Source organism: Balaenoptera musculus, chromosome X (genome assembly GCF_009873245.2).
Source record: "Balaenoptera musculus isolate JJ_BM4_2016_0621 chromosome X, mBalMus1.pri.v3, whole genome shotgun sequence".
NCBI lineage: Eukaryota > Metazoa > Chordata > Mammalia > Artiodactyla > Balaenopteridae > Balaenoptera > Balaenoptera musculus.
The window spans coordinates 18,555,473-18,578,562 of NC_045806.1; the positions used below are offsets into that span (position 1 = coordinate 18,555,473).

The 23,090-nt window shown below is 38.6% G+C and overlaps 1 non-coding gene across 1 annotated transcript; it reads right to left on the reverse strand.

Annotated features, from left to right (window-relative positions):
* Nucleotides 1–22,204: 22,204 nt before the first annotated feature.
* On the reverse strand, nt 22,205–22,277 carry TRNAG-CCC. Its single transcript has one exon. It is a non-coding gene; the product is annotated as a tRNA-Gly (tRNA).
* Between the last annotated feature and the right edge of the window lie 813 nt (nt 22,278–23,090).

The following is a 23,090-nucleotide window of genomic DNA, read 5'->3' on the forward strand; positions in this document are numbered from 1 at the left end:
TAAGCGATCTCATATGATATTTGTCTTTCTGTGTCTGACCTACTTCACTCAGTATGACAATCTCTAAGTCCATCCATGTTGCTGCAAATGGCATTATTTTGTTCTTTTTTAGGGCTAATATTCCACTGTATATATGTACCACATCTTCTTTATCCATTCCTTGTTGATGGACATTTAGGTTGCTTCCATGTCCTGGCTATTGTAAATAGTGCTGCGATGAACATTGGGCTGCATGTATCTTTTCGAATTATGGTTTTCTGTGGGTATATGCCCAGGAGTGGGATTGCTGGGTCATATGGTAGTTCTATTTTTAGATTTTTTAAAGGACCCTCCATACCCTCTCCAGCATTTACTGTTTGTAGATTTTTTGATGATGGCCATTCTGACCAGTGTGAGGTGATACCTCATTGTAGTTTTGACTTCCATTTCTCTAATAATTAGTGATGTTGAGCATCGTTTCATGTGCTTCTTGGCCATATGTATGTCTTCTTTGGAGAAATGTCTATTTAGGTCTTCTGCCCATATTTTGATTGGGTTATTTGTGTTTTTGCTATTGAGGTGCATGAGCTGTTTGTATATTTTAGAGATTAATCCCTTGTTGGTTTCTTCGTTTGCAGATATTTTCTCCGATTCTGAGGGTTGTCTTTTTGTTTTGTTTATTATTTCTTTTGCTGTGCAAAAGCATTTAAGTTTAATTAGATCCCATTTATTTATTTTTGTTTTTATTTTCATTACTCTAGGAGGTGGATCAAAAATATCTTGCTGCGATTTATGTCAGAGACTGATCTGCCTCTGTTTTCTTCTAAGAGTTTTAGAGTGTCTGGCCTTACATTTAGGTCTTTAATCCATTTTGAGTTTATTTTTGTGTATGGTGTTAGGGAGTGTTCTAATTTCATTCTTTTACATGTAGCTGTCCAGTTTTCCCAGCACCACTTATTGAAGAGATCGTCTTTTCTCCAGTGTGTCTTCTTGCCTCCTTTGTCATAGATTAGGTGACCACAGGTGCATGGGTTTATCTCTGGACTTTCTATCCTTTTCCACTGATCTGTATTTCTGTTTTTGTGTCAGTACCATACTGTTTTGATGACTGTAGCTTTGAAGTATAGTCTGAAGTCAGCGAGCCTGATTCCTCCAGCTCTGTTTTTCTTTCTCAAGATTGCTTTGGCTATTCGGGGTCTTTTGTGTTTCCATACAAATTTTAAGATTTTTTTCCCTAATTCTGTGAAAAATGCCATCGGTAATTTGATAGGGATTGCATTGAATCTGTAGATTGCTTTGGGTAGTATAGTCATTTTCACAATATTGATTCTTCCTATCCAAGAACGTGGTATGTCTCTCCATCTGTTTGTGTCATCTTTGATTTCTTTCATCAGTGTTTTATAGTTTTCTGAGTACAGGTCTTTTGCCTCCTTAGGTAGGTTTATTCCTAGGTATTTTATTCTTTTTGTTGCGCTGGTAAATGGGATTGTTTCCTTAATTTCTCTTTCTGATTTTTCGTTGTTAGTGTATAGGGATGCAAGAGATTTCTGTGCATTAATTGTGTGCATTAATTTTGTATCCTGCAACCTTACCAAATTCATTGATTAGTTCTAGTAGTTTTCTGATGGCATTTTTAGGATTCTCTATGTATAGTATCATGTCATCTGCAAACAGTGACAGTTTTACTTCTTCTTTTCCAGTTTGGATTCCTTTTATTTCTGTTTCTTCTCTGATTGCCGTGGCTAGGACTTCCAAAACTATGTTGAATAAGAGTGGCGAGAGTGGACATCTTTGTCGTGTTCCTTTTCTTAGAGGAAATGCTTTCAGTTTTTCACCATTGAGAATGATGTTTGCTGTGGGTTTGTCATATATGGCCTTTATTATGTTGAGGTAGGTTCCCTCTATGCCCACTTTCTGGAGAGTTCTTATCATAAATGGGTGTTGAGCTATGGTAATTTAAAAGTGATAATGATCATTTTTAAGGTAAACTTAATTTTAGAGCAGTTTTAGATTTACAGAATTATTGCAAAGATAGTACAGAGAGTTCTCATATATCCCATTTCCAGTTTCACGTATTAACATCTTATACTAATATGGAACATTTGTCCATTATTAAGCCAATATTGATACATTGATTATTAACTAAATTCCATACTTTATTCAGATGTCCTCAGTTTTTCTCTCATGTCCATCTTCTGTTCCAAGATCCCTCCCAGGACACCACATTACATTTAGATTCCATGTCTCCTTAGGCTCCTCGGGTTGTCATGGTTTTTCAGACTTTCCTTATTTTTGGTGACCTTGCCAGTTTTTAGGGTTCCTGGTCAGGTATTTTGTAGAATGTCTGTCAATTTGAGTTTGTTTGATATTTTTCTCACGATTATACTAGGGTAATGTGTTTTTGGAAGGATGATCACAGGGGTAAAGTTCTCATCACATTATATCATAAAAGTTATATCAAAGTTCTCATCACGTTATATCTTATGATATAGAAAACTATAAAACACTGATGAAAGAAATCAAAGATGACACAAACAGATGGAGAGACATACCATGTTCTTGGATAGGAAGAATCAATATTGTGAAAATGACTATACTACCCAAAGCAATCTCACTGTTGATGTTGACCTTGATCACCTGGCTGAGGGAGTGTTTGTCAGTTTTCTCCATTGTAATGTTACTCTCTTTTCCCTCCTTTTCCATACTGTCCTCTTTGGAAGAAAGTCACTGAGTAACACACCCTTAAGGAGTGAGGAGTTGTGCTCAACTCTTTAAGGGCTGTGTATCTACATAAACTATTTGGAACTCTTCTCCTTGGTAGAGTTATTGTCCCCCATTTATTTATTCAATCATTTATTTGTATCAGTGTAGATTCATAGATATTTATATTACAATTTGTGTTATAATCCAGTACTACTTTATTTTGTTCAGATTGTTCCAGTTCATTGTTGTGACTGTGGGTTTTTTGTTTGAGCACTTTTGAATGTTCTGGCACTATGAGATACTCCAGGCTCATGTAGTGGATTAGACTGATTTTTTTGAATATTGAACCAGCCTCGCACACCTGTAATAATTCCCAATTGAATGTAGTATATATAGTTATTTTTGATTTGATTTACTAATATTTTGTTGACGATTTTTGCATAATGTTAATGAGAGATACTAGTTTGTAGTTTTGCTTTCCTGTAATGTCATCTGGTCTGTAGCTTTCCTTTCATGTAATGTCATCTTGTTTTGTTATTAGGGTAATGATGGCTTCATAGAACGAGTTAGGAAGTGTTCCCTCCCTCTGGGAAATATTGGTACAATTTCTTTCTTAAATGTTTGGTAGAATTTACCAGTGAAACCATCTGGACCTGATGATTTCTCTTTTTTTGGAAGGTTATTTTATTCATTCACTAGCTTTTTTTTTTTTTTAACATCTTTATTGGAGTATAATTGCATTACAATGGTGTGTTAGTTTCTGCTGTATAACAAAGTGAATCAGCTATACATATACATATATCCCCATATCCCCTCCCTCTTGCGTCTCCCTCCCACCCTCCCTATCCCACCCCTCTAGGTGGACACAAAGCACCGAGCTGATCTCCCTGTGCTATGCAGCTGCTTCCCACTAGCTATCTATTTTACATTTGGTAGTCATTCACTAGCTTTTTTTTTCTTTTTTCATTCACTTGCTTTAATGGCTAATCTAAATAGCTCTACATCTATTTTTCCTTGTGTGAGTTTTGGTAGTTTGTGTGTTGGAAGGAATTGGTCCATTTCATCTGAATCATCAAATTTGTGGACACAGAGTTGTTCACAGTATTCCTATATTATCCTTTTATGTCCATGAAACAGTAGGGATGACCTCTCTTTCATTCCTAATATTGGTAACCTGTGTATTCTCTCTTTTTTCTTGGTTAGCTTCACTAGGGGTTTATGAATTTAAAAATTTTTTTCAAAGAACTAACTTTTGGTTCTGTTGATTTTTTTAATATCTATTTTCCTGTTTTCAATTTCATTGATTTCTCTGATTTTTATTATTTGTCTTCTGCTTGCTGTAGGCATAAATTGCTCTTATATCTCTAGTTTCCTAGGGTGGAAGCTTAGGTTATTGATTTTTGATCTTTTTTCTTTTCTAATATATGCATGTAATGGTATAAATTTCTCTTTTAAACCCTGTTTTTGCTGCATCCCACAACTTTTGGTAAGTTGTATTTTCATTTTAATTCAGTTGAAAATATTTAAAAATTTCTCTTGAGACCCTTCTGTGACCCATGTGGTATTTAAAAATGTATTGTTTAATTTCCAAATATTTGAGGATTTTTCCAGCTATCTTTGTTATTGATTTCTAGTTTAATTTCACTGTGGTCTGATAACATGCTTTGTATGAACTTTATTCTTTTAAATTTGTTAAGGTATGTTTTATGGCCCAGAATGTGGTCTATCTTGGTGAATGTTCTTTGTAAGCTTGAGAAGAATGTGTACTTTGCCATTGTTTGATAGAGTCTTCTACAGATGTCAATTAGATTATGTTGATTGACAATACCATTCAAGTCAACTATATCCTTACTGATTTTTCTGCCTACCCAATCTAGCAATTACTAATGGGGGTGGCGGGGGCTGAAGTGTCTCCAACTATAGTAGTGGATTTCTCATTTTATCCTGTCAATTCTTTTGGGTTTTGCCTCAAGTATTTTGATGTTTTATTGTTAGGTGCACACATGTTTAGGAATGTTATATCTTCTTAGAGAATTGATCCCTTTATTATTATGTGGTGCCTCTTTTTATCCCTGATATTTTTCCTTGTTCTGAAATCTGCTTGGTCTGAAATTAATAAAGCTTCTCCAACTTACTTTCATTTGATTAGTGGTAGCATGGTACATCTTTCTCTATCCCTTTGCTTTTATCCTATCATTCTCTGTTTAAAAAGTGTTTTTTTCTTTTGTAGACAGTTCATAATTGGGTCTTGTTTTGTATCTAGTATGGCAATCACTGTCTTTTAGTTGTTGCATTTAGACCATTCACATTAAAGTAATTATTAATATATTTGTGTTAATATCACATATGTTTGTAACTTTTTTGCTTATTACCAGAGGTTTCTTTTTCTTCCTTCTCTGGTTTTAATTGATCATTTTATAGAATTCAGTTTTTATCTCCTCTGTTAGTATAGCAATTATACTTCTTTAAAAAACTCTTTAGTGGCTGCCTTACAGTTTAAAATATGCATTTTTAACTAATATAAGTCCATCTTCAGATAACACTATTGCATTTCATGTGTAGTGCAGGTACCTTATAACAATGTATTCCCAATTCCTCCCTCCCATCCGTTGGGACATTGTTCATCCATATGGTATAATCACACAATGCATTGTTATTATTATTACTTTAACTAGAAAGGTATATATTAGAACAATTAAGAAAAAAAATTTATTTTAGCTTCATTTATTCCTTCTATGATGCTCTTCCTTTCTTTATGTAGAGCTAAGCTTCTTTCATTTATTTATTTATTTATTTAACATCTTTATTGGAGTATAATTGCTTTACAATGGTGTGTTAGTTTCTGCTTTATAACAAAGTGAATCAGTTATATGTATACATATATCCCCATATCTCCTCCCTCTTGCGTCTCCCTCCCACCCTCCTTATCCCACCCTCCTTATCCCACCCTTCTAGGTGGTCACAAAGCACCGAGCTGATCTCCCTGTGCTATGCGGCTGCTTCCCACTAGCTATCTATTTTACATTTGGTAGTTAAAAGATTTTCTTCAGGCAGAAGGAAAATTATTTAACATTTCTTGCAGGGCAGAATTCTCTTACTTGTTGCTCGTCTGAGACAGCCCTTATTTCTCCTTCATTTTTGAAGGATAATTTCACTGGATATATAATATCAGATTGATGATTTTTTTTCTTTCAACAATTTAAATATTTCACTCTATTCTCTTCTTGTTTTCATGGGTTCCAATGAGAAGTCAGATGTAATTTATATTTTTGTTCCTCTACTGGTGTTTTTATTCTTTAGTTTCTTTGTAAGCTTTCTCTTTGTCTTTGCTTTTCTGTAGTTTGAATATGATATACCTAGGAGGGTGTGTGTGTGTGTGTGTGTGTATGTATGTATGTATGTATGTATGTATTTGTATTTCTCCTGGTTGGTGTTCTCTGAGCTTCCTTGATGTGGTTTGCTGTCATAATTTTGGAAAGTTCTTTGCCGTTATTACTTTAAAAATTTATTGTGCTCTGTTCTCTTTCTTCTCCTTTTGGTATTCCAATTACACACATGCTATATCTTTTGGAATCTCCCCCAATTCTTGGATGTTTTGTTATTTTTTTAAATTATTTTTTCCTTTTGCATTTCAATTTGGGAAGTTTCTATTGACTGACCTTCAAGCTCACTGATTCCTCCACTGTTTTGAATCTACTCATGAGTCCATTGAAGGCATTATTCATTTCTGTTGCAGTGGTTTTGATTTCCAGCATTTCCTGCTGATTCTTAACATATCTCATCTATTCTTGCATGTTGTCTGTTCTTTCCATTAGAGTCCTTATCCTCTTAGTTATAGTTATGTTTTAAATACCCTGTCAGGTAAGTCCATCTATGTCACATCTGAACCAGGTTCTGATGCTTCCTTTGTCTCTTCAGACAGGTTTTCTTACTTTTCAGCATGCCTTCTATTTTTTAAATTAAAAGTTGTATATGTTGTATTGGGTAATAGGCACTGAGGTCAAAAGGTGTGTGGGGATTTATGTTAACCTGGCTAGAAGTTGGGCTTTGTTTTCTGTTTTTTGTGGCTCTAGGTGCCAGAGGCTTCAAATTCCTCTAGTGTCTTTGCTTTTGTCTTCCCTGTTGACTTTGGACTTCCCTAAGTACTTCTTCTCAGAGAAGATGTGTGTCTTTCAGCTCTTGCAGCTGCAGTCTCCTATATTATACTGCCAGCTCTGTTGGTATGATGACAGGGTGTGGAGGAGGTGAAGCATTTTATAATCTTCCAATGAAATCTCAGTCTTTTAGTGAACCTGTGACTCTGACCTGTGATCATCACAAGTGTTCCTTCTTATATAGTGTTCCCCACTCCGAATTATGTGAGACAGGAACGCTAGAGAGAAGGTCTGAGACAAGGCATTGGTGAAGTCTTTTTCCCTGAAGACTAGGCCTTTGTTATGCAGAAGGCTCTGGACATATTTTACCAAGATTACTCCACTGCTCTGCCTTCCTGAGCCACGGAGGGGAATCTTTCTTGGCTCTTCATTTTGAGAACCTAGTGTGGATCCTGGAGATAAAAGCCCATGAAAGTTTGGAGTCTCTCCTGACCGTAACCCCCAGGAGTTGCTCAGTCTCAGGCTAGGCCACACTCAGAATCCAGCAATCCACCAAAATTAACACGTAAGTGTTCCAACCAGTTTATGGCTCCAGTGGCTTCTATTTCAGGCAGGCAGGTTGTGGCTGTAACTCTCCTGATTTGCCTGTCTCTCCAGATTTCATCGTGATGGTTTACCTTGAAAACTCCATTCTCCGACAGGTCCCACACAAGTCATTGATTTTTAATGTGTCCAGCTTTTCCTTGTAAGGATGAGGGTTGTAAGCTCTTTACATGCCACAGCTAAAACTGGAACTCATAATGATTATTTTTGAGAATGACATTATCACAAGTCTTAACACCTCAGAAAGGTATTTTCCTTATTTAACAGATAAACAAATGAGGCTTTAGTGAGGTTAAGTTGTATGTCCAAGATCCTGTGTTTGTGGGTCTAAATGGTTCTAAAATCTATATACCTTAGTTTCTTTGAAAGTAGCTAATAAACTATCAATTTATATATATATATATACGTGTGTGTGTGTGTGTGTGTATATATATATACCCTTATATATTGAAATGTTTCTCGTTCTTAAATTTGTGTCTACATTTTGGGGACCTCAGGTGTAGGGGTTGAGTAATAGTACAGAGAGTTATTAGCATTGGTTCAGGCACTTAATTTTATCAGTATATTCTTTTTCCCCGAGTTCACGCACTCATTCCCCCTCCCCCAGCCCCCACCAGGGGTAACCATTTAAAAATGGTTAATATGTATCTTTTTATTCAAGTGTGTGCTTTTTTAAAATTTAATTTAATTTATTTTTTTATACAGCAGGTTCTTATTAGTTATCCATTGCATACATATTAGTGTATATATGTCAATCCCAATCTCCCAATTCATCACACCACCCCCAAACCTCAGCCACTTTACCCCCTTGGTGTCCATACGTTTGTTCTGTACATCTGTGTCTCAATTTCTGCCCTGCAAACCAGTTCATCTGTACCATTTTTCTAGGTTCCACATATTTGCGTTAATATACGATATTTGTTTTTCTCTTTCTGACTTACTTCACTCTGTATGACAGTCTCTAGATCCATCCACGTCTCTACAAATGATTCAGTTTCGTTCCTTTTTATGGCTGAGTAATATTCCATTGTATATATGTGCCACATCTTCTTTATCCATTCATCCGATGATGGACACTTAGGTTGCTTCCATGTCCTGGCTATTGTAAATAGAGCTGCAATGAACATTGTGGTACATGACTCTTTTTGAATTATGGTTTTCTCTGGGTATATGGCCCTCAGTGAGATTGCTGGGTCATATGGTACTTCTATTTTTAGTTTTTTAAGAACCTCCATACTGTTCTCCATAGTGGCTGTATCCATTTACATTCCCACCAACAGTGCAAGAGGGTTCCCTTTTCTCCACACCCTCTCCAGCATTTGTTGTTTGTCGATTTTCTGATGATGCCCATTCTAACTGCTGTGAGGTGAGACCTCATTGTAGATTGATTTGCATTTCTCTAATAATTAGTGATGTTGAGCAGCTTTTCATGTGCTTCTTGGCCATCTGTATGTGTTCTTTGGAGAAATGTCTATTTAGGTCTTCTGCCCATTTTTGGATTGGGTTGTTTGTTTCTTCAATATTGAGCTGCATGAGCTGTTTATGTATTTTGGAGACTAATTGTTTGTCCGTTGATTCGTTTGCAAATATTTTCTTCCATTCTGAGGGTTGTCTTTTCGTCTTGTTTGTAGTTTCCTTTGCTTTGCAAAAGCTTTTAAGTTTCATTAGGTCCCATTTGTTTATTTTTGTTTTTATTTCCATTACTCTAGGAGGTGGATCAAAAAAGATCTTGCTGTGATTTATGTCAAAGAGTGTTCTTCCTATGTTTTCCTCTAAGAGTTTCATAGTGTCCAGTCTTACATTTAGGTCTCTAATCCATTTTGAGTTTATTTTTGTGTATGGTGTTAGGGAGTGTTCTAATTTCATTCTTTTACATGTAGGCATTAGTCCAGTTTTCCCAGCACCACTTACTGAAGAGACTGTCTTTTCTCCATTGTATATCCTTGCCTCCTTTGTCATAGATTAGTTGACCACATGTGCATGGGTTTATCTCTGGGCTTTCTATCCTGTTCCATTGATCTGTATTTCTGTTTTTGTGCCAGTACCATATTGTCTTGATTACTGTAACTTTGTAGGATAGTGTGAAGTCAGGGAGTCTGATTCCTCCAGCTCTGTTTTTTCCCTCAAGACTGCTTTGGCTATTCGGGGTCTTTTGTGTCTGCATACAAATTTTAAGATTTTTTGTTCTAGTTCTGTAAAAAAATGCCATTGGTAGTTTGATAGGATTTGCATTGAATCTGTAGATTGCTTTGGGTAGTATAGACATTTTCTCTATATTGACTCTTCCAATCCAAGAACATGGCATATCTCTCCATCTGTTTGTATCATCTTTAATTTCTTTCATGAGTGTCTTATAATTTTCTGCATACAGGTCTTTTGTCTCCCTAGGTAGGTTTATTCCTAGGTATTTTATTCTTTTTGCTGCAATGGTAAATGGGAGTGTTTCCTTAATTTCTCTTTCAGATTTTTCATCATTAGTGTATAGGAATGCAAGAGATTTCTGAGCATTAATTTTGTATCCTGCAACTTTACCAAATTCATTGATTAGCTCTAGTAGTTTTCTGGTGGCATCTTTAGGATTCTCTTTGTATAGTATCATGTCATCTGCAAACAGTGACAGTTTTACTTCTTCTTTTCCAATTTGTATTCCTTTTATTTCTTTTTCTTCTCTGATTGCTGTGGCTAGGACTTCCAAAACTATGTTGAATAATAGTGGTGAGAGTGGACATCCTTGTCTTGTTCCTGATCTTAGAGGAAATGCTTTCAGTTTTCCACCATTGAGAATGATGTTTGCTGTGGGTTTGTCATGTATGGCCTTTATTATGTTGAGGTAGAATCCCTCTATGCCCACTTTCTGGAGAGTTTTTGTCATATATGGGTGTTGAATTTTGTCAAAAGCTTTTTCTGCATCTATTCAGATGATAATATGGTTTTTCTTCTTTAGTTTGTTAATATGGTGTATCACATTGATTGATTTGCGTATATTGAAGAATCCTTGCATCCCTGGGATAAATCCCACTTGATCTTGGTGTATGATCCTTTTAATGTGTTGTTGGATTCTGTTTGCTAGTATTTTGTTGAGGATTTTTGCATCTATGTTCATCAGTGATATTGGCCTGTAGTTTTCTTTTTTGTGACATCTTTGTCTGGTTTTGGTATCATGGTGATGGTGGCCTCATAGAACGAGTTTGGGAGTGTTCCTTCCTCTGCAATTTTTTGGAAGAGTTTGAGAAGGATGGGTGTTAGCTCTTCTCTAAATGTTTGATAGAATTCACCTGTGAAGCCATCTGGTCCTGGACTTTTGTTTGTTGGAAGATTTTTAATCACAGTTTCAATTTCATTACTTGTGATTTGTCTGTTCATATTTTCTGTTTCTTCCTGGTTCAGTCTTGGAAGGTTATACCTTTCTAAGAATTTGTCCATTTCTTCCACGTTGTCCATTTTATTGGCATAGAGTTGCTTGTAGTAGTCTCTTGGGATGCTTTGCATTTCTGCAGTGTCTGTTGTAACTTCTCCTTTTTTATTTCTAATTTTATTGATTTGAGTCCTCTCCCTCTTTTTCTTCATGAGTCTGTCTAATGGTTTATCAATTTTGTTTATCTTCTCAAAGAACCAGCTTTTAGTTTTATTGATCTTTGCTATTGTCTTCTTTGTTTGTATTTCATTTATTTCTGGTCTGATCTTTATGGTTTCTTTCCTTCTACTAACTTTGGGTTTTGTTTGTTCTTCTTTCTCTAGTTCCTTTAGGTGTAAGGTTAGGTTGTTTATTTGAGATGTTTGTTGTTTCTTGAGGTAGGATTGTGTTGCTATAAACTTCCGTCTTAGAACTGCTTTTGCTGCATCCCATAGGTTTTGGATCATCGTGTTTTCATTGTCATTTGTCTCTAGGTATTTTTTGATTTCCTCTTTGATTTCTTCAGTGATCTCTTGGTTATTTAGTAATGTATTGTTTAGCCTCCATGTGTTTTTTTTGTTTTTTCGTTTTTTTCCCCGTAATTGATTTCAAGTATGCACTTGTAAAATGTGTCTTGTATTATGTGCATGTATTTTAATTTATATAATTGCTATTTTCTTATCATATATTTTATTCAGTTTATTTCTTTTTTTCTCAGCACTGTGTTCTTAAGATACGTCCATATTGCTCTGGGTATACATGGTTGGTTGGTTCAAATGACACTATAGTACTCCAGCTTTATTATTTTTATAAAAATCGTACATACTCATTATAGAAAAGCTTAATACCAGAAAGTGAAAATAAGGGATTAATGATCACAGGAAATTGCATCCTAAGACAACCAGAGTTATCATTTTGGCTCCTGTAAGATATCTGTTTGCACATACACAGAAATGTATTCTGTGTATTCAGTTTTACTTGTATGGGACCATGCTGCATATGTTATTTTATTACTGGCCCCTTTCATTAATCTGTGTTTCATGGACATCATCTAATGCTACACATACAGACCCATGGCACGGCTTTTAATGACCACACAGTACTCCATCGTGTGGTTGTACGTACATAAACTGTTCCCTCATTTATGGGTATTTTGCTTTCATTTCTTTTTATTTAGTATTATAAACGGTGCCTCAGTAAACAGCTTTCTGCAGACATCTTTTCCCCCTTGCACCATAATCTCTTCAAAGTAAATATTTTCTGTCCTCTGTGTGGGTTGGGCCAGGTTTCACTCTGCTCGTGAAGTAAATGCCTTGTCTACTGCTTTATGTTGCCCAAAGACGCAAGAGCTAAAGCGATCTCAGCTATTGAATTCTGTGAGTTTATAAGTTTATGAACACTGGCAGTAGGGGAAGAAGTCACAAAAGGAAAAGAGGCCATTTTATCAGCTCCGCTCCAGTTAGCGGTACTATGGAGAAAGGTTTCTGTACATATGTAAATCTGTGGTTTTTTATGGTGCCATCTAGTGGAGCCATGGGCTTCTGTTGTGGGCTCTCTCTCTAGTCATGGCCCTGCACCAGGGTCTTCAGGGAACCTGCAAGCTTACCTGGCTTTCTTGTATCCTGGTGCTGACTAGACAGACACCCACCCCCATCTCTCTCTTTTACTTTGTGACAGAAGAAATGCTAATAAATAAGCTGTCAGAAATTAGTAGTTTAAATAATTTGTTTAAAATTAGAGTTCAACACTAACTTTGATTAGAACAGAATCAGATTCTGTTGTGAATGTTGTTCTTGACACTAAATGTGCCAAAATTATTTAAGGAACGGTACTCTCCTAGTATTTACAACTCAGATTTACAACTCAGAGAGACGTATGCCAAGAAACCTCTTTGGTATATCTGCTTTCCCAAGATATTTTGGGCCAAGATTTGAAAACTCAAGGAATTTAGACCCATATGTTTGGGTACTTATTCTTAAATAAACCAAATGTTTCCTTGTTTCAATTTTTAACATGTTTGTTTCTCTAATTCGGAGTTCTGATAAATCAAACTTTCTGGGTACCAGTTTGCTTTTTTGGGCGGATGGGGAACAAAATTTTTGTTTAGTAGGATAAGAAAAACACCTTTTTGTTTTTTTTGTCACGGTGGAGGTAAGCATGGGATATTAAGATACCTAAAGACAAACCGATTTTCACATCACAAGCCATTTAAAAACACCTAATTACCTATAACTGAGATGCTAGTGAAAAAAAGCATTTTGTTATGGCAATTTAACTTAATATACTACATGGAAATAATTAAGCTTCAATTTAAAAAATATTTAATGAAATATTTCAATGTTTTTACTATTCTAGACAAAACAAACTAAGAGTTGGAAGAGTGCTGATTTTGCTATTTACTCTCATGGTTTATTTTTCTCCTGGGTCACTGTGATGAAGTTATGTTTATGATGTTATTATGGGGATCATACTGGACCAGTTTTAATGAGATGTAACCAACATATAACATCGTATACGTTTTAAGTGTACAACATAACAATTTGATATATGTGTATATTGCAAAATGATTACTGCAATAAGTTTAGTTAATATCCATCATCTCACATAGTTACAAATTATCTTTTTCCTTGTGATGAGAAGTCTTAAAATCCCCTCTAGCAACATCTTTTTCTGTCCTCTTTGGTGATCGATCATTCCATTTTCCCATTGTGATCTGGCCTGTGCGGAAGTCTTCTGCTTCTACCACGCTCTGTACTTCTGTTCAGCTCAGAGATAACTTGAGCCAGTTTAGCCCCAAGAGGAAGGAGCTTTTCCCTTCCAACGGGAAGCTTCTTCACCCAGGGGTGCATAATCTGACTCCTAATGATCATTCTCCTTTTCGTCCGCCAACAGTGGCCTTGCTCTTTCAGTTGGGTAGTTTTCCTTTACTGAGGGCCTTATACCACCTTCCTCTAGGACGCGGCCGCCATGGTTATGGGTGTGTCACAGCTTTGTCACATCTTCATCCATATGGCAGGACACATGACCTCTGCTCTCCCTATGTCAGGGCCAGTTCCTTGCCTCCCTGCTGGAGAGTTCCTGGGGTATCCTGGGATTTGGCCAACAGTCCCCAAGTCCCCTTTGTGATATTTGCCAGGGGGCTAAAGTTCTTTAGGAACTTGGGCAAGTGACTTGGCTGCTCTGTGCCTCAGTTTCCTAGTTTGTAAAACAGGGATAATAAATGTTCAAAAGGTTGCTGTGAGGATTAAGCAGGTTAATATTTATAAAGCACTTGGAGCAGTGCCTTGGCCATAGGAAGGGGCATGTGAAGGGCTGGGGATTCATAATAGCATCAAAATTCTGAGAGCTCAGAATGATCAAAGCTGGAATCCTGTTCTGTGGTTCACAACCCACTGTGACCCTGATTACTTGAGCAATTATAAATATTACTCTAAAATGACCATTTTGGAACACTAATTTGATCATAAATGAGGGCCTTTTAAATGATGATTTAAAAGGGACTGTAGGGCTTCCCTGGTGGTGCAGTGGTTAAGAATCCGCCTGCCAATGCAGGGAACACAGGTTCGAGCCCTGCTCCAGGAAGATCCCACATGCCGCGGAGCAACTAAGCCTGTGCGCCACAACTACTGAGCCTGCGCTCTAGAGCCTACGAGCCACAACTACTGAGCCTGTGTGCCACAACTACTGAAGCCCGCATACCTAGAGCCCGTGCTCCACAACAAGAGAAGCCACCGTAATGAGAAGCCCTAGCACTGCAACGAAGAGTGGCCCCCGCTCGCCGCAACTAGAGAAAGCCCGTGTGCAGCAACGAAGACCCAGTGCAGCCAAAAATAAATAAATAAAATAAATTTTAAAAAAAGTCTTAAAAAGGGACTGTATATTAAAATGAGAAATATGCAAATACAATATATCGTGTTCTTCTTAAACCAGTGCCATGTGATTTTTAAGATAAAATTATTTATACATTATTGATCAGTGTGTTTCTATGAGTCTTGATGCTCTCATGGGCTAGAAAGTGGTTTCACTCATGCCCACACATACCCACACACACCCACACACACCCACACACACCCACACACACCCACACCCACACCCACATCATTGTTCCTGTCTCTTAGAGAACATTTTCTCCAGCTCTCCATGCGCTAGTTTGTATTTTCCTGTGTTTTTCAATCATTAGTACAACGAATAATCCAATGTAAGAAGCATGCTGTGCCAATAAAATATTCTCACATTCCCAGCAAATGATTGTGATGGTCTTATTTAGAAAAGAGAGGCAGAGGGTGGAAACGTAAACTGCTTTGCTTCTATCATGACTCTAAACAAATCAACTGGGGTGGCAAATTAGCACACCTGCCTTAAAGGTCACCCCTCCCTTTCTGCATCTGTTAGCAACACACTCGTACAGGTGTGCTGTATTAGTTTCCTATCACTGCTGTAACAAGTTAGCACAATCTCAGTGGCTTACAACAACTCAAATTTATGATTTTACAGTTCTGGAGGTCAGAAGTCTAAAATGGGTCCATAGGGCTATGTTCCTACACAGAGGCTCTCGAAAAGAATGTGTTTCTTGCCTTTTTCAGCTTCCAGAGGCTGCCTGCATTCCCTGCCTCATGGCCCCTGCCTGCATTTTCAAAGCCAGCAATGCAGCATCTTCAGTCTCCTCCTCTCTTTCTGACTCTCCTGCCTCCTTTCCTTGTGATCACATTGGTGCATCCAGATAAACCCAGATAATCTCCCCAATTAAGATCCTTAACTTAGTCACACCTGCAAAGTCCCTTTTGCCGTGTAATCATTACATGGTAAAGTAACACATTCACAGGTCCTGGGAAATAGGGCGTGGACATCTTTGGAGGGACATTATTGTGCCTTGTACCTACCACAGATGCTCTCCCGAGTAAGACCTTCTATGCCATCCGTGCATTTGGCTCTGCCTACCCTACTTAAGAGTTTACAGATAGTAACTGTGATAAATTCCTACCAGTTCTCCTCGCTTCCCACCCGCTTCCCCACACATTTAAACAAGTCAGATAGCTTTTAGTTTTTTCTTAAATGATGAAAACATCCTGGAGTTTTGTGGGATAAGATTTAATGAGAAAGACACCCCTACACTCTGAGTCTGTCTTAGAGAGCTACACGAAGTAAGCAGAACTCAAAGGTGAAAGTACATCAGCAAAGAATTACATGACACCACATGATGACACGGGTCTTGGAAGCCATTTGAGAAAATAGATATGATTTGGTCCTTAGGATTCTTCCTGGGAGAAAAGTTAAGAATGTGAGCGTCTAAATTAGCAAATTCAAAGAGTAGCCAGAGAGAGGTCCTGGGGGCAAGGACAGAGGCTTCCTGGCTTCTGCATTTCCAGCCCTGGGCACAGTGCTTGGCACGCTGGAGGTGGGTACTAAACAATTAGTGAATAAATAGCTTGTTGAAAGTATCCAAGGAACAGCTTAGGCCTTGGGAAGGATCTGGCCTTTGAAATACGACCTGTAGGAAAAATGATGGGTTTTATATCCTCAGGAAGGAATGAAGCACCACGTTGAGTTCTGTTAGGAGGTAAAGGAAATTAAGCCTCTAGTATCACCCTCCTCTGTCCTTCCTTGAAAGATGAAATAGCAGAATTGCTTCTCTGTTTATTTTGCTATTGTTTAAAGCATGATTTTCAAATTCATTTCTAGCTAAGTGGATTGATTTTTTAAAAAATTATTACTCATGCTGAGCATTTGACAGTAATGATTTATTGCGTCTCTGGGATTTCGGCAGCTCCTTACAACTCGTGGTTTAATTCACAGTTTCCCTAATGGCTTTAGTGTCTGTGGTGTTTGCTCCGAGAGCTCCTGTGAAGTGATGCGTCACTGGGAGCAGGGCCCTCCTGGCCCTGTGCTCTGGCCTGAGTTCTCTTCCCCCAGCTCTGTGACTGTAGTCACTAGAATGGGAGAAAACACTCGGAAACCCAGGAGACCTGCCACCTTCTCCTTTCCTAGGAACTGCAGCCACTGTAGTTCTGTGCTACGAGCTGATGTCCGGTCAGCTTAAAAGGAGGCCTTGGTGGAGCTGAGAAGGAGCGGAGTCACTGTGTGTATCTTAGGGAGACGGCTTACTTTCCATACTTTGTAACAAAAATAGCAGTGTACGTACCAACCGTGTAGCATGTGTTGGTCCAGGCGTTGGCAAACTCCAGCCTGTGAACTAAATTGGGGCCACTACCTATTGTTGTGAATTAAGGTAAATTAGAACACAGCTGTGCCCATTCGTCTACCCAGTGCTTATGGCTGCTTTCTATGCTGCAGTAGCAGAGTAGTTACACAGAGCCTGTATGGCCTATAAAGCCAAAATTATAGGCCCTTTTCAGAAACTGTTTGCCGATCCTTAGTCCACTTAATCTTTACAATATGAAGTAGATTTTCTTTCTTTGCTTTTCTTTTTTATGGGGGGGGGCCGGGGGCTGTGCTGTGTGGCTCGTGGGATCTTAGTTCCCCGATCAGGGATTGAACCCAGGCCCTCAGCAGTGAAAGTGCAGAGTCCTAACCACTGGACCACCAGGGAATTCCCTGAAGTAGATTTTTGTAATATCAACACCATTTCGCGTAAGAGGAACCCAAGGCTCTGGGATGATAACATAACGTGCCCAAGATCTTAGAGCGAGTAAGAGGTTAAAAGGCAGAATTACAACCCAGGGAGTCGACCATATACTGCCCTGGAAAGTTACTCTGAGAACGCAGTAATTGCTAAGCTTGTCACATCATCATGTCCTATTTCTTTCCATCCTCACAAGGTTTTGCTTTGTGAAATCTTTCCAGGTTACATAACTGTCAGGTGTCTAATGGCTTACGGAACTTAACTCACTACTTTTTTAAGTAGTGATTTTTAAATTTTTATTTATTTATTTATTTATGGCTGTGTTGGGTCTTCGTTTCTGCGCGAGGGCTTTCTCTAGTTGGGGCAAGCGGGGGCCCCTCTTCATCGCGGTGCGCAGGCCTCTCACTATCGCGGCCTCTCTTGTTGCGGAGCACAGGCTCCAGACGTGCAGGCTCAGTAGTTGTGGCTCATGGGCCCAGTTGCTCCGCGGCATGTGGGATCTTCCCAGACCAGGGCTCGAACCCGTGTCCCCTGCATTGGCAGGCAGATTCTCAACCACTGCGCCACCAGGGAAGCCCCTTAAGTAGTGATTTTTAACTCACTACTTCCTATTAATCGATCAAACCATTTGTGGGTGTGGACTACTGTTTCTCATCCTTGGCTGCATGGTGGAGTCACTTGGGGAGCTCTAAAAGTACTGATGCCAGGTCCCATAGCTCCCAAGTTCTGGCTTAATTGGTCTAGGGTACAGCTTGGGCATAGGGACTTTTAAAAACTCCCCAGGTGATTCTAATGTGCAACCAAGGTTAAGACCCCCTAGTATAGACACTTGTAAGTCCAGCCCTAAAAGATGGTGGTCATAGTATAAGGTCTTCCCTAGTAAGTCAATTGTCAATATAATAGGAAGGGAGAAAGGAAGGACAAGTAATTCAGATTAGAAGCACCAGCCCATCCTGGAAATGTTGCATGGTGGTGAGCCCAACTGCAAGAAATATTGCGTACGCTATCAATTTTGTGATAATGAAGGCAGAGTTACATTCTGGAATTAATCTTATTTGTGTATAATTATACTGAGATATATGCATGTGTGTAGGTCTGTGTGTGTGTATACATTTTTGTGTGTGTGTGTGTCCCGGGGGAGAGGAGACACATAATTGGAGAGAAATAGTGGAAAAATTGACCATTTTCCTTTAAATAGCTACAATGGCTTGTGCATTCATTCAAAAGCTGCAGTGTATTTCTTCTACAAAATGTATATTTTGAGTTTCTCCATGTTTTAACCTTTCCTGAAGGGCAAATTAAATCAGGGCTGATTGAGACTCACGTGGTTTGTTCACTGATGGCCGCCTCATGGAATTACATCATAATCATTCCCAGCAACTACTGAGCAAGCCCTCACGGGGGACTTGGCGGCACCGCTGGTGCCTCAGGCCCCCAAAAGTGCACCTTCACTGCAGCGCCTGGGAAAACATAATCACAGCTGAAACTCCAAATAAATATCTCATGCTTCGGATTCTTTCCACTGTTTCTTTTTGCACTGATGATGGTGCCAATGTTGTTAGAACAGTGTGAGACTGAACATTTACCCATGAGCCGAGTTCCACAAGCTGTCTGTACCGGCTGGTACATCATATCCAGTAAGAATAATCAAATTATTAAACATTAGAGAGGTTTACAAGATTTTTCTGCACTACCAAAGGTCACACATATTTTCTTGGAGGCTGGAAGAGAGAAGTGGGGTATGTACGTAAAATATCAGAGACATGGGGCAGGTTTATGTCTGTGCAGAAGTGGCTCCCCTTTTTCCTTTCTTAGGCATGACTGCCAAAGGAGCACAAGCATTGCTCTGCGCTCTGGCTGGTGGAAAGGAAATGTATGTTTTAGAGTTGGAACACGGGAGATTGACGGGATGTTAACGTGTCAAGTCTTAGTAACCTCTCAAAAAGGCCACTTGTGAAGTTAGACTGTCATCAGTCACAGAAACCAATGCATCCTTCTTCTGAGAAATCCCTCAGAAACAGCTTCCAGAAAGATTATGAAAGATGAAAAATCTCAATATGGTGAAAAGGTATTCTATACATGTGAATTTTTGCTGCTTCTGGCAACTTCTGAGTGCTCCCTCAATTGAGAAATGACAAACTGATACATGCATAGCATCTATTCAAGAAAATAATAAAATTGATTAAAGTCAGCTGTACATGGGTCAATTACTGCATATTTATGAAACTTACCCATCCAAATGGGGCTCTACTAAGTGCATTTGTTAAAACACACACTCCTACAACAGCAAGACGCAGACTTAGGCTCAGTTTGCTAAAATTAGATAATGCTTCCTAAAATCAGCCAAGCAAACCAACCTGACTCTAATATTGTATAAAAGTGGTTTACTAACGACACCAAAGGCAAGTCTATATAATGTTGAAAGATGTGGATGGAAAAGGATCTAATCAAATGTTAAGTCTAATGGTAACTGGGGATCTTGGTTGTTGGCGTCTTTTGCATGTCAGACACAATCAGTATTCAAAGTTGGAGACGTGTTTTGTTGTTGTACAGACATAGTAAATGAAATTGAGATCTCAGCTCATGTGAGCTGCTTTAACTGAATCAAACCACCTATAACCAACTGCATCAATTTTATAAGTAACAGAATAAGAACCCAGAGAAAGTGGAGAACAAATCCTCTTTTGACCCTGTGTTGCTTGATTGGATTCCCTCAAATTCTGCACAGTTGTGATTTTGACAGTTGCTAACATTTCCCCATTAAGCCCAACAGGAATCACAGATCCAAACGGTAAATATCTGCATGCATAGAAGAAAAGCATTTATGAAAAGAGAATCATGATTAAAAATGGGCGAAAATGGAGATCAAAATCTCAACAGCTTTCACAGTCCATCCAGCGTGGTGGTAAATTAGTCCCCTGCTGAGCTCTAGTGAATAAGGCCCACTTGCTTCTCTCTGACTCTTTTACCTAAAGAAGAGTTAGTTCATGCAGCATATCATCACACTGTAGAAAATTTTACCGTATGTGTGAGCTAAAAGGACTATAATGGCCATAATTAATTTCCTTGGTCATTCATTCTACAAAAATGTTTTGAGCACCTACTATGTGTCAGACCTCGGGCTCACTGCTGGATACACAGTGGTGAACAAATCACTACTCTTAAAGAGCTGACAGTACAGTGAGGAAGGCAGATGTGCAAGGCATGGTCCCTCGAATAAACTAAGAGTTACAAATTGTAATGGATATCATATAGGAAAAGAACATGATGTGATGAGTTAGATCCGCAAGAGGCTGCAAGTTAAATAGCGAGGTCTGAGAAGGTCTCTGAGGAAAATTTAAACTGAGACGTGAAGGATAAGTAAAGCATTTGCCAGGGGAAGAGCGCTTAGCAAAACTCTGCCGAGGCTTGTCCAGCTCTGGCCCAGCTAACCCTTGTGCGATGGGCTGAACTCTTCCCTTGGGTGAAATCTACCACTGCAACATCAAGTTGCCACGTCCCCCATCTCCTGGCTTTCCCCCCCCCCCCCCCACTGGTTGGTGCCTCTGTTGATTGAATCACATTGTGTTGGGTGCTAAGGTGTTTTCCTGGCTTAGAGCAGTGGTTCCAAATCTATTAGAGAGCAGGAAGATGATATTGGAATATGTGTTTATTTTTATTCTAAAAGGTAAGAAAGGAATGAATATTAGTATTTACTTTAAGATTGGCATAGTATGTGTATATGGGTTTTAAATAAACTTACATCATCCGAGGACATGTGTTAACAGTATTTTTATGGATAGGTGTGTACAATCAAAACGTTTGGAGATCACTTAAAGAAAACAATGAATAACCAGGAATCATTACAGAGTAAGCAGAGCCCAGACTCTGCAATCCCCCCTTTCACCTTCTCTTTAAAGGCAGCTATTCCTTTCACAGCCCAGCTTAAACTCCACTCTGGTAACCAGGGAAGCTTCATTCTCCCATAACTTTGACCCATACTCAAATTGTTCATATCCCTGATAGTTCACAGCATTCCCTGTCTGATTCAATATTTGGCTGTTTTAGTAATACTGCCCTTTATTGCTTTCTGGTGTTTTCAGCTGCAATGGTCTTGTCTTTCCAAGTAGACATAGGTTGTTCTGGGGCTAGACTGAATCTAGTACCTTTTTATCTGACGTAGCGCTGGGAAGATAGAAAGTACTCAATGGATATTTCCGGGCTAAACCCTCTTTGCTATTCAAAGTCTGGTCAAAGGACCAGCGGCGGCAGCATCACCTGGGAGCTTGTTAGAGCACGTTACAATGTGCGCTTCCATGCTTTCCTCATTTCTCCGGTGCTTCTCAAATTTTAATGTGCATGAATCACCTGATGGGCAGGGGGATCCTGTTAAAATGCAGATTCTGGTTCAGTAGGTCTGGGTGAGACCTAAGATTCTGATTTTAGAAAGTTCCCAGGTTATTCTGGTGCCTCTAGTCTGGGAACCACACATTTAGATTTAAGGCCCTAGAACTATACTGTCCAGTATGGTAGCCCCAGCCATGTGTAGCTGTGGAGCACTGGATACATGGGATTTTGAAGCTTAATATGGAAGAAAGAATGTAAAATATCTCATTAACAATTTAAAAATATCGATTATATGTTGCAGTGATAATATTTCGGATATGTTGGGTTAAATAAAATATAGTGTCACATTTATCTCTTTCTTTTTACATTAAAAAAATTAATTAACTAATTAATTATGGCTGTGCTGGGTCTTAGTTGTGGCATGCGGGATCTTCATTGCGGTATGTGGAATCTTTTAGTTGCAGCATGCGGGCTTCTTAGTTGTGGTATGCGGACTCTTAGTTGTGGCATGCATGCGGGCTCTAGTTCCCTGACCAGGGATTGAACCTGGGCCCCCTGCATTGGGAGTGCAGAGTCTTACCCACTGGACCACCAGGGAAGTCCCTCTTTTTACATTTTTAATGAAGCTACTAGAAAATTTAAAAGTACATATGTGACTTGTTATATTTCTATTGTACAGTGCTGCTCTAGAAGACTCCCCTAGTTCTTTCAAACACATTATCCATTGAGAATCCACGTCCAGTTCATTCTGCTAAGGTAGCACCAGTATAGGGGTAGCCAAAAGAAAATTTCTAATTATAAATTACAAGATCATCCTCAGAAAGGTGTTTTTCCTCAGAAAAGTATATACCCTAGAAATATTTCTTTGTTTCTCAAAATATTGAGATTTTGTCAACATTTAGGATTTCTGTGTACATGTGTGATTCATAATATAGGTCTCCTCCTACATGGATGAATATGAATATAAGTATTGGATTAATCATCTGTGAATAGCTTCTTGACAAATACAGATGATGGCTGAGAATGCTGTTATATCCACAGTGTAATGTAATCATCTTCCAGTTCTTGGATATTCTGTTTTTTCAGTCTTTTTTTTTTTCCTCTCTGCATTTCAGTTTTGGAAGTTTCTTTTGACATGTTTTCAAGCCCAAGGATTCTTTCCTGGGCTGTGTCCACCCTACTAATGAACCCAGTAAAGGCATTTTTTCATTTCTCTTACAGTGTTTTTGATTCTTTCTTGGAATTTCCATCTCTGTGCTTCTATTACCTGTCCTTGAATGTTGCCTCCTCTTCCCATTAGGGCCCTTAGTGTATTAATCATAGTAATTTTAAGCATCTGGTCTGGCAATTCCAGCACCCTCCCATATCTGAATCTGGATCTGATGCTTGCTCTATCTCTTCAAATTGTTTT